Source organism: Bos indicus x Bos taurus, chromosome 7 (assembly GCF_003369695.1).
Source record: "Bos indicus x Bos taurus breed Angus x Brahman F1 hybrid chromosome 7, Bos_hybrid_MaternalHap_v2.0, whole genome shotgun sequence".
Lineage (NCBI taxonomy): Eukaryota > Metazoa > Chordata > Mammalia > Artiodactyla > Bovidae > Bos > Bos indicus x Bos taurus.
In genome coordinates this window covers 102,778,076-102,788,405 of record NC_040082.1, presented here as the reverse complement: position 1 = coordinate 102,788,405, position 10,330 = coordinate 102,778,076, and positions in this window count along the sequence as shown.

Sequence of the window (10,330 nt, the reverse complement as noted above, 5' to 3'; positions counted from 1 at the left end):
TACCATATGTTCTAGCAATCCCACTTCTGGGTAGATCCTCAAAAGAAGTGAAAGCAGAGACTCAGATAGATATATGTACACTCATGTTCATGAAAGAACTACTCACAATAGGCAAAAAGTGGAAGCAACCCAACCATCTGTCGATTAAAGAATGGATAAATAAAATGTGATCCATTCACATGTACACTCTGCTGTATTTAAAACGGACAACCAACAGGGACCTACTGGGTAGTACATGGAACTCTGCTCATAATGTTATGTGGCACCCTGGATGGGAGGGGAGTTGGGAGAGAAGGGCTACACTGTATGTATGACTGAATCCCTTCCCTGTTCACCTAAAACTGTCACAACATTGTTAATTGGCTACACCCAAACACAAAATAAACTGTTTTTTAATGTGATCCATTCATACAGTGGAATATTGCATGTGTGTGTGCTGTCTCTTTAGTCATGTCCCACTCTTTGTGACTCCATGGACCGTAGCCCGCCAGGCTCCTCTGTCCATGGAATTCTCCAGGCAAGAATACTGGAGTGGGTTGCCATGCCCTTCTCCAGAGGATCTTCCCAACCCAGGGATCAAACCTTAATCATTTATGTCTCCTGCATTAGCAGGCAGGTTCTTTACCTCTAGCACCACCTGGAAACCTCACAGTAGAATATTATGCAGCCTTTAAAAGGAAGGAAATTGTCACACATGCTATAACATCAATGAACCTTGATGACATTATGCTAAAGGAAATAAGCAAGACACAGGAGGGCAAATAATGTATGATATCCTCAAATGAGGTCCCTGGAGGGGTCAAATTCATAGACACAGAAAGTAGGATGATAGTTACCAGAGCCTGGGGGAGGGAACAGGAATTTAGTGTTTAACAAATCCAGGGTTTTAACTAGGGAAGATGTAAAATTCAGGAGATGGTTGGTGATGACGATTTCACCACGATGTGAATGTACTTAATACCACTGAACTATACACTTAAAATGATTAAGATGGTAAATGTTTTGTGTATTTTACCACAATTAAAATTCCTTTCAAAAATACAGACAAGGACTTCCCTGGCAGTCCAGTGGTTAAGACTTTGTCTTCCATCACAGGGGGTGCGGGTTCAATCCCTGGTCAGGGGCCTAAGATCTCACATGCCTCATAGTCAAAAAGCCAAAACTTGAAACAGAAGCAATGTTGTAACAGGGGCTTCCCCAATGGCTCGGCAGGTAAAGAATCTGCCTGTAATGCAGAAGACACAGGAGATGCGGGTTTGATCCCTGTGTTGGGAAGATCCCCTGGAGGAGGGCATGGCAACCCGCTCAAATATTTTTGCCTGGAAAATCCCATGGACAGAGGAGCCTGGTGGGCTACAGTCCAAAGGGTCGCAAAGAGTCAGACACAATTGAGCATGCACACATGCATGCAATTTTGTAACAAATTCAATAAAGACTTTAAAAATGGTCAGCATCAAAAATTTTTTCTTTTAAAAATACAGACAGACTGATGTAGGCAATATGTCCTCTGGAAGGCTGAGGAGGTAGAGAAGAAGGGAAAGAGGAAAGGGTGGGGAGTAAGCAACCCTCACTAATGAAACACAGAGAGCTCCAAATCACAAGTCCCAGGCACAAGCTCTAAATTAGGGCCACTACTGTGGGCCACCTCTCCCATGGACGACTCCCATGACTTGCTCTGCAGGAAGTAGCCATGGGTATTTATTTCTTTACTGATTTCACTGGCTAATGATTTTTCCCAGCGATACCAGGAAGCCAGCTAGTGGTTGAGTACATGCATGCTAAGTTGCTTCAGTCATGTCCAGCAGTGGTCCAGGAAGGCCTTTCAGAGGAGGAATATCTGAGAGGCTTTCACAAAGGCCAGATTGAAAAGTGGAACCTAGGGGGACAAAGGGGGCTTTCTTACTAAACAAGTGTGTGCACGCACACACACACACACACACACTCACACACACACACTCATACACATACTCACATACACACTCACATACACACTCACACACACACACTGTAAGCAGCTGGGTTCTAATCCTGACTCTTCCACTGCCTGGCTTTAACTGTCACCCCAAGTTCCCCCATCTGGAAATGGGGGTGGCTGTAAGAGATGATCTCTGAGTCCATCAGGTTTGACCACTCCTGTGTGTAGTCTTGAGTGGAATGCTGGGGTCAAGGTCACCATACTGGCAGGTCCAAGACTCCTGGGGGTGGGGTGTGGATTCAATATATTCACCTATGGACATCAGCTGAAGCTCCAGTACTATACTCCAATACTTTGGCAACTTGGTGTGAAGAGCCAACTCATTAGAAAAAAACTCTGATGCTGAGAAAGATTGAGGGCAGGAAGAGCAGGGAGTGACAGTGGATGAGATGGTTGGATGGCATCACCGACTCAATGGACATGAGTCCGAGCAAATTCCAGGAGATAGTGAAAGACAGGGAAGCCTAGCATGCTACTGTCTATGAGGTCACAAAGAGTCAGATACGACATCATGATTGAACAAGAACAATGATGGACACCAGAGGGAAGGGGGATGGGATAAATTGAAAGATTAGAATTGACATATACACACTATTCGGAGAAGGCGATGGCACCCCACTCCAGTACTCTTGCCTGGAAAATCCCATGGATGGAGGAGCCTGGTAGGCTGCAGTCCATGGGGTCGCTAAGAGTCAGACACGACTGAGTGACTTCACTTTCACTTTTCACTTTCATGCATTGGAGAAGGAAATGGCAACCCACTCCAGTATTCTTGCCTGGAGAATCCCAGGGACGGCCGAGCCTGTTGGGCTGCCGGTCTATGGGGTCGCATAGAGTCAGACACAACTGAAGCGACTTAGCAGCATCAGCATACACACTATTACATATAAAATCGATAACTTAGAAGGACCTACTGTATATCACAGGGAACTCTACTCAGTGCTCTATAATGACCTATATGGGAAAAGAATTTTAAAAAGAGTGGATCTACATATATGTATCAATATAGCTGATTCACTTTGCTGTACAGCAGAAGCAAATGCAACATTGTAAAGTAACTATGGTGGTGGTTTAGTCACTAAGTCATGTCCAACTCTCTGCAACACCGTGGACTGTAGCCCACCAGACTCCTCTGTCCATAGGATTTTCCAGGCAAGAATACTGGGGTGGGTTGCCAGTTCCTTCTCCAGGGGAATCTTCGCCACCCAGGGATCAAACCCTCATCTCTTGCATCTTCTGCTTGGCATGCAGATTCTTTACCACTGTGCCACATGGGAAGCCTTAAAGTAACTATATTTCAATAAAATGTTATATATATATATATATATATATATATATATATATATATATATAAACAGGCCACCTGGGCCACATCCAACAGTCTGCCTCCCATCCCAGCCACCATACACACAACCGTTCTAAAGGCTTGTCATGCCTTTGGTCTAACTCTGTCCATGGCTCCCCACTCCCCAACCCTGGCATCCAAAGCCCTTTGGGAGGTGAACCCTGCCCATTCTCCACCTCAGCCACAAAGATCCCCTTTGTCAGTCTGTTTTGGACCTGGCCCCTGCTTTCCTCACTCGGTTTGTAAATGCTGGTGCTCCTTAGAGCTTGGGCCTGGGTGGTCCTCTCCTCACCTTCTCTGCATGCCTCCTGAGACTCAACCCCTCCCCTGGCTGCCAAGACCCATCTCTGAGGTCCCTCCCTTGTCTCAGTGCCCCGCAGTAGGGCCAGCCAACTCCTGGATATTCCCCCAAAGGTACCCCCCAGACCCTCAGATTCACCTCACCTCCTACCTCCCTCCTTCTTCCTCCATCCAATCTGTTGTCAGCTCCATCCTAAACATCCTTCACTTCCGTTCATTTTTCTCCGTCAGCATCTTTCCAACCTATGTCACCACTGTGGTAGCCTCCTCCCATTGGTCCCCTGAGCTCCATCCTTGTCTGCCAGCAGTCTATTCTCCACACAGCAGCCAGAAGGCTCTTTCTAAAATTAAATCAGACATGACTTTCCCCTTCCTCCTATGGTCCCCCTATTTTACTCTGAAAACAATTCAGGCTAATTCCATGGATCCCAATGCCCTGTATAGCCTGTCCCTACTGACCCCCTCCAATTGTGTCTCCCACCACTTCCCCCGTGACTCACTCAACTCTGGCCACTGCAGCCACAGGCCAAGTTCATTCCTACCTCTGAGCCTTTGCACATGCTGTTGTCTCCACCTGGCATGTCTTTCCCCCAGCTCTGCCCATGCTGACTTCCCCTCATCCTCCAGGCCCAGCCCTGCCCCTAACGGTTCATTTTACTGCAATCATCCACCTCCCCTCCTTTGTTCTTGACAGAATTGTTGAGTACCTGCTGTATGCGGCGGCTTTCACAGTCAGGCATGTCTTTCATTTTTCTAGTAACCCTCAGAGGTAATTGAGGGGTTCTTTAGTGGAGTTGCAGCAAAAGCCCCCTCCTCCACCCAGGAAAATCCCAGCTGATATCCCAACCAACGAAATGTCTTCCTGAATTGAAATGGGAAGAAATTGGAACAAGATAAAGCATGATCTCTGGGAAAGAGGTCCCTGCTCCAGGTGGGTTGCTGGAAAGGGAGGACCAGATAAACCCTGTTCCCCACCTCATCATCCCCCAGGCCAGGAACAGGCTGCAGTCTTTCCCAGAGCAGACATCAGCTCTACTCCTTGCAGAAGAAAACACACATGCTGTGGGTCCCTAACTGGTTCTCACCCTGGGAGCCTCAATTTTCTCATCCACATAATGGGAATAAAAGAAAGAGGTCCATCTGATGCTAATGGGAAGAGCTCAATAAATGGGTGCAGTGAGGAGTTCCTTTACTTTTTTCAGCTGGGTTCCTCAAACAAGAGCACTTCAGTCTAATGCCCCTCCCCCAAAAGAAGGTGCTACAAAAAGTTTTGAGGTGCTGCAACTGCTGTAGGAAACAGTTCGGTGGTCTCACAAAAAGTTAAATACAGAATCACCCGATGACCCTCCACTCCTAGTGAAGTGAAAGTCATTCAGTTGTGTCTGACTCTTTGTGACCCCATGGACTATAGAATCCATGGAATTCTCCAGGCCAGAATACTGAAGTGGGTAGCCTTTCCCTTCTTCAGGGGATCTTCCCAACCCAGGATTTGAACCCAGGTCTCCTGCACTGCAGGTAGATTCTTTACCAGCTGAGCCACAGGGGAAGCCCAAGAATACTGGAGTGGGTAGCCAATCCCTTCTCCAGCAGAGCTTCCCAACCCAGGAATCGAACCAGGGTCTCCGGCATTGCAGGCAGATTCTTTACCAACTGAGCTATCAGGGAAGCCTGAGGTGTATAGCCAAAAGAATTGAAAACAGTGACTTAGATACTTGTGTACAAATATTCATAGCAACACTGTTGACAACCACCAAAAGATGGGAGCAACCCAAATGTCCATCAATTGATGGTGGATAAATATCACATGGTGTATCTATACTACTGCTGCTAAGTCACTTCAATCATGTCCGACTCTGTGCGACCCCACGGACGGCAGCCCACCAGGCTCCCCCGTCCCTGGGATTCTCCAGGCAAGAACACTAGAGTGGTTTGCCATTTCCTTCTCCAATGCATGAAAGTGAAAAGGGAAAGTGAAGTCGCTCAGTCGTGTCCGACTCTTAGAGACCCCATGGACTGCAGTCCACCAGGCTCCTCCATCCATGGGATTTTCCAGGCAAGAGTACTGGAGTGGGGTGCCATTGCAGTGGAATATTATTCAGCCACATAAAGGAATGAAGCATTGACACATGCTACAACATGGATGAACCTCAGAAATATCATGCTGAGTGAAAGAAGCAAGACACAAAAGCCCGTGTATTGTATAATCCGATTTATATGAGATATTCAGAGTAGGTAAATCCATAGAGACAGAAAGCAGATTCGTGGTTGCCAGGGGCTGAGGGTGGGGAAGGGGAAGTGACTGCTAATAGGTATGGGATCTCCTTTCAGGCTGATGAAAATGTTTTGGAAATAGATACATGTAATGATTGCACAACATTGTGAATGTATTGATACTAAATGTCACTGGATTGTTCCCTTTAAAATAGTTATTTTAGGGACATCCCTGGTGGTCCAATGGCTAAGATTCCCAGGTCCCAATGCTAGGGGCCCCAGGTTCGATCCCCAGTTTGGGAACTAGATTCCATATGCTGCAGCTAAAACATCCTGCATGTTGCAATGAAGCTCGAAGATCCTGTGTCCAGCAACTAAGACCCAGCACAGCCAAATAAATGCATAACTAAACACAAAAGTATTTTTAGTTATTTTATATTAGATTAATTTTGCCTCAATTTTTTAAGTGCAATACAAAGTTTGAGGACCCATGGGAAATTTATCCTGGTGGCTGCCTCTGGAAGGAAACTGGAGAAACTTGGAGCAGGACTAGAAGAGAGACTCACCTTTCCCTCTCCAACCTTGGGGGACTTTCTGACTTTCTATACCCTACACTATTATATACACTATATACAACATGTGCTTCAATATGAGCACATATTGAAGTAGCAGTTGCTAAGTCACTTCAGTTGTGTCCGACTCTGTGCAACCCCAGAGACGACAGCCCATCAGGCTCCCCCATCCCTGGGATTCTCCAGGCAAGAACACTGGAGTGGGTTGCCATTTCCTTCTCCAATGCATAAAAGTGAAAAGTGAAAGTGAAGTCGCTCAGTCATGTCCGACTCCATGCGACTCCATGTGACCCCATGGACTGCATGCAGCCCACCAGGCCCCTCCGTCCATGGGATTTGCCAGGCAAGAGTACCTGAGTGGGTTGCCATTGCCTTCTCCGAAGTAGCAGTAATAGAAGCCAACATCTACTTCTGCTTTATTCAGAGGCTTTATGCCAAAGCCTTTGACTGTGTGGATCACAACAAACTGTGGAAAATTCTAAAAGAGATGGGAACACCAAACCACCTGACCTGCCTCTTGAGAAACCTGTATGCAGGTCAGGAAGCAACAGTTAGAACTGGACATGGAACAACAGACTGGTTCCAAATCGTGAAAGGGGTACGTCAAGGCTGTATATTGTCACCCTGCTTATTTAACTTATATGCAGAGTACATCATGAGAAACGCTGGGCTGGAGGAAGCACAAGCTGGAATCAAGATTGCTGGGAGAAATATCAATAACCTCAGATATGCAGATGACGCCACCCTTATGGCCGAACGTGAAGAACTTAAGAACCTCTTGATGAAAGTGAAAGAGGAGAGTGAAAAAGTTGGATTAAAACTCAGCTTTCAGAAAACTAAGATCATGGCATCCGGTCCCATCACTTCATGGCAAATAGATGGGAAAACAATGGAAACAATGACAGACTTTATCTTTTTGGGCTTCAAAATCACTGCAGATGGTGACTGCAGCCATGAAATTAAAAGATGCTTGTTCCTTGGAAGAAAAGTTGTGACCAACCTAGACAGCATATTAAAAAGCAGAGAAATAAATTTACCAAAAAAGGTACTTCTAGTCAAAGCTATGATTTTTCCAGTAGTCATGTACAGATGTGAGAGTTGGACTATAAAGAAAGCTGAGCACTAAAGAATTGACACTTTTGAACTGTGGTGTTGGAGAAGACTCTTGAGAGTCCCTTGGACTTCAAGGAGATCCAACCAGTTCATCCTAAAGGAGATCAGTCCTGAATATTTATTGGAAGGACTGATGCTGAAGCTGAAACACCAATACCTTGGTCACCTGATGCGAAAAACTGACTCATTTGAAAAGACCCTGATGCTGGGAAAGATTGAAGGTGGAAGGAAAAGGGGACGACAGAGGATGAGATGGTTGGGTGGCATCACCGACTCAATGAACTCAATGAACATGAATTTGGGTAAACTCCAGGATTTGGTGATGGACAGGGAGGCCTGGTGTGCTGCAGTCCATGGTGTCGCAAAGAGTCAGACATGACTGAGCAACTGAACTGAACTGAGCACATATTGACCACTCAAAATTGTTTTAACTGTGAAAATTAGTGAATTGTACAACCCAAATAATGAACTCTACTTTAAACTGTGGACTTTGATTAGTTATAATGTTCTATATTGGTTCATAAATTGTAACAAATGCACCATGCTGATGAGAGGTGTTAATAACAAGGGAGTTGTGGGGGGGCAGGTGTTGGAGCTCTGTACTTTCTGGGTAATTTTTCTTTAAACCTAACACTGCTCTAAAAGGTAAAGTCTAGAATTGGGAGGGGAGCATTGAAATACATACATTACCAAATGTAAAACAGAGAGCTAATGGGAAATTGCTGTATAACAGGGTGTTCAGCCTGGTGCTCTGTGACAACCTAGATGGTAGGGATGGGGTGCGAGGTGGGAGGGAGGTTCAAGATGGAAGGGACATATGTATACCTCTGGCTGATTCATGATGATGTATCACAGAAAGCAACACAACATTGTAAAGCAATTATCCTCCATTTAAAAAGAAATAAAGTTAAATTAAAAAAAATAATAATTCTCTTTTTTAAGAAAAATTAATTAATTGATAGCACAGTGAACTATATTCAATATCCTATGATAAACCATAATCAAAAAGAATACAAAAAAAGCAGAGAAGCATATTTGGGGATGCAGGCAGCTATTCCTTTTCTTAATATGGTGCTGGTGACATGTTTCACTGTGAGGAAACACCAGTTCTAGAATGTGCACTTTCCGGTATATATATTGTACTTCAATTAAAAAAAATTAAAAATAAAATGAAGAGGTGTTAGGGGGTTGCATTATCCTTCAAAATGCATTTTGGATTCAAATCACAGATCTGCCCCTCCCCAAGTAAGCAGCCTGGAGTGGGCCCAGTCCCCATCCTCAGCTTCCATTTTCCAATCTGTAAAATGGGTTAATAATAACAGGACCTCCCCCTTAAGGATGTTTGGAACACTTCAGTGAGATAAGGCTTGGCACATAGCATGCAAAATTTCAGCCATTATTCCTATTTCTATTAGCATTTTATGGAAGTGAGAGAAATTCAAAGCTGGCACTCTCAAGACCATGTGGGATGCTGGCACGCCGGTTCCTCTCTGCACCAGCCCCCAATCTCATTCCAGAAGCCAAGAAAGGCCTTCGGCAGACCTGCCGTGGCAGAGGTGACCCCGCCCACCCTACTTGGGCGGTCATTATCTGAAGATGGAGATGCCAGCGACTGGCTCCAAAGCCAGCCCACACCCATGGAGCACTGGTTTGTCAGGTTAGCCCAGCCTGCAAACGTGGACTCATCATTCAAGGCGTGTGGCCTCCTGAGAAGGAATGCAGCAATGTGAACACTGACCCACCAGAAACCATATGTCTACCTCTCCTTGAGCCACAGGTACTACGCATCCTACCTCTGCCCCCACCCACAAAGTGGCCTGACAAACAAGTACCCAACACTGACTGGCCCCAATACCTCACATCCCAGCCCTGCTCTCCATCCCGTCTCGCAGCCTGTATTCAAGACAGTCTGCCCCTGTGACCCCCATCTATGCCAAAGGGCTGTCCCAGGTGCAACTCTTACTTTTCTAAAGTGCCAAGCCCCAGATGGTATGAGCCAGAAGGGGGCCTACCCCCAAATTTCTGGGCTTCTGAGAAAGAGATTCAGGGGAGCAGTTTCAAGGGCAGGGCCAAGTTGGCAGTTCAGGGTGTGAAGTCGGGGAGTCTCAACACAGCTTTGGGCATATTGTAGGCATTTGCTTGCAGTTACTTTGGCCCAAAGGAAATCCTGACAGAAAAAGAAGCTTAAAAGACACCAGTAATCTAGCTCATTCCCGGGCTGCAGTTGTCTCTGTCCATCCAGAGTAACCACACTTGGATGTGCACCTCGAAAAGGACTCCATGAAGCTCTGCCTCAGGGGAGTGTCTGTACACCTCCTGGAGCCTGTTTCCTCATCCAAAAGACAGGGACCGTATTACCCACTTCCTGGGGCTGAGATGACATTTCCACGATTTTTAATCGGCTCAGCTCAGTGCTTGATCAAGGACAAGAAGTCCTTGATCTAAGGTCTCTCTCATGGAGGTTGGTACTGCCATCACATTCATTATTGTTGCCCTGCCATTCGAGGATTTAAAGAATCATGCCCATGTCTTACCAGGGAGGAGAAATGAGGTCCCAGTCTCTGAATGTCCCCAGAGTCATCCAAGCACCTCTGCAGATACAAACTCAGGTCACGGCGGGACACTAGTCTGGATCTAATGTTACTGCTCCGAAACCCAAGCTGGGCTATACCGAGAGGCGGCAGCCATCGGAAAGTACCCAGGATTTTGGGGTCAGCCAGGGCTGGTTTGTTCAAATCCCAGCTCCCCAACTGTTTCCCTCCTACCTCCAGCCTGAGACTTATCAGCTGATGGGCCTCAGTTGCCTTGTGGTGC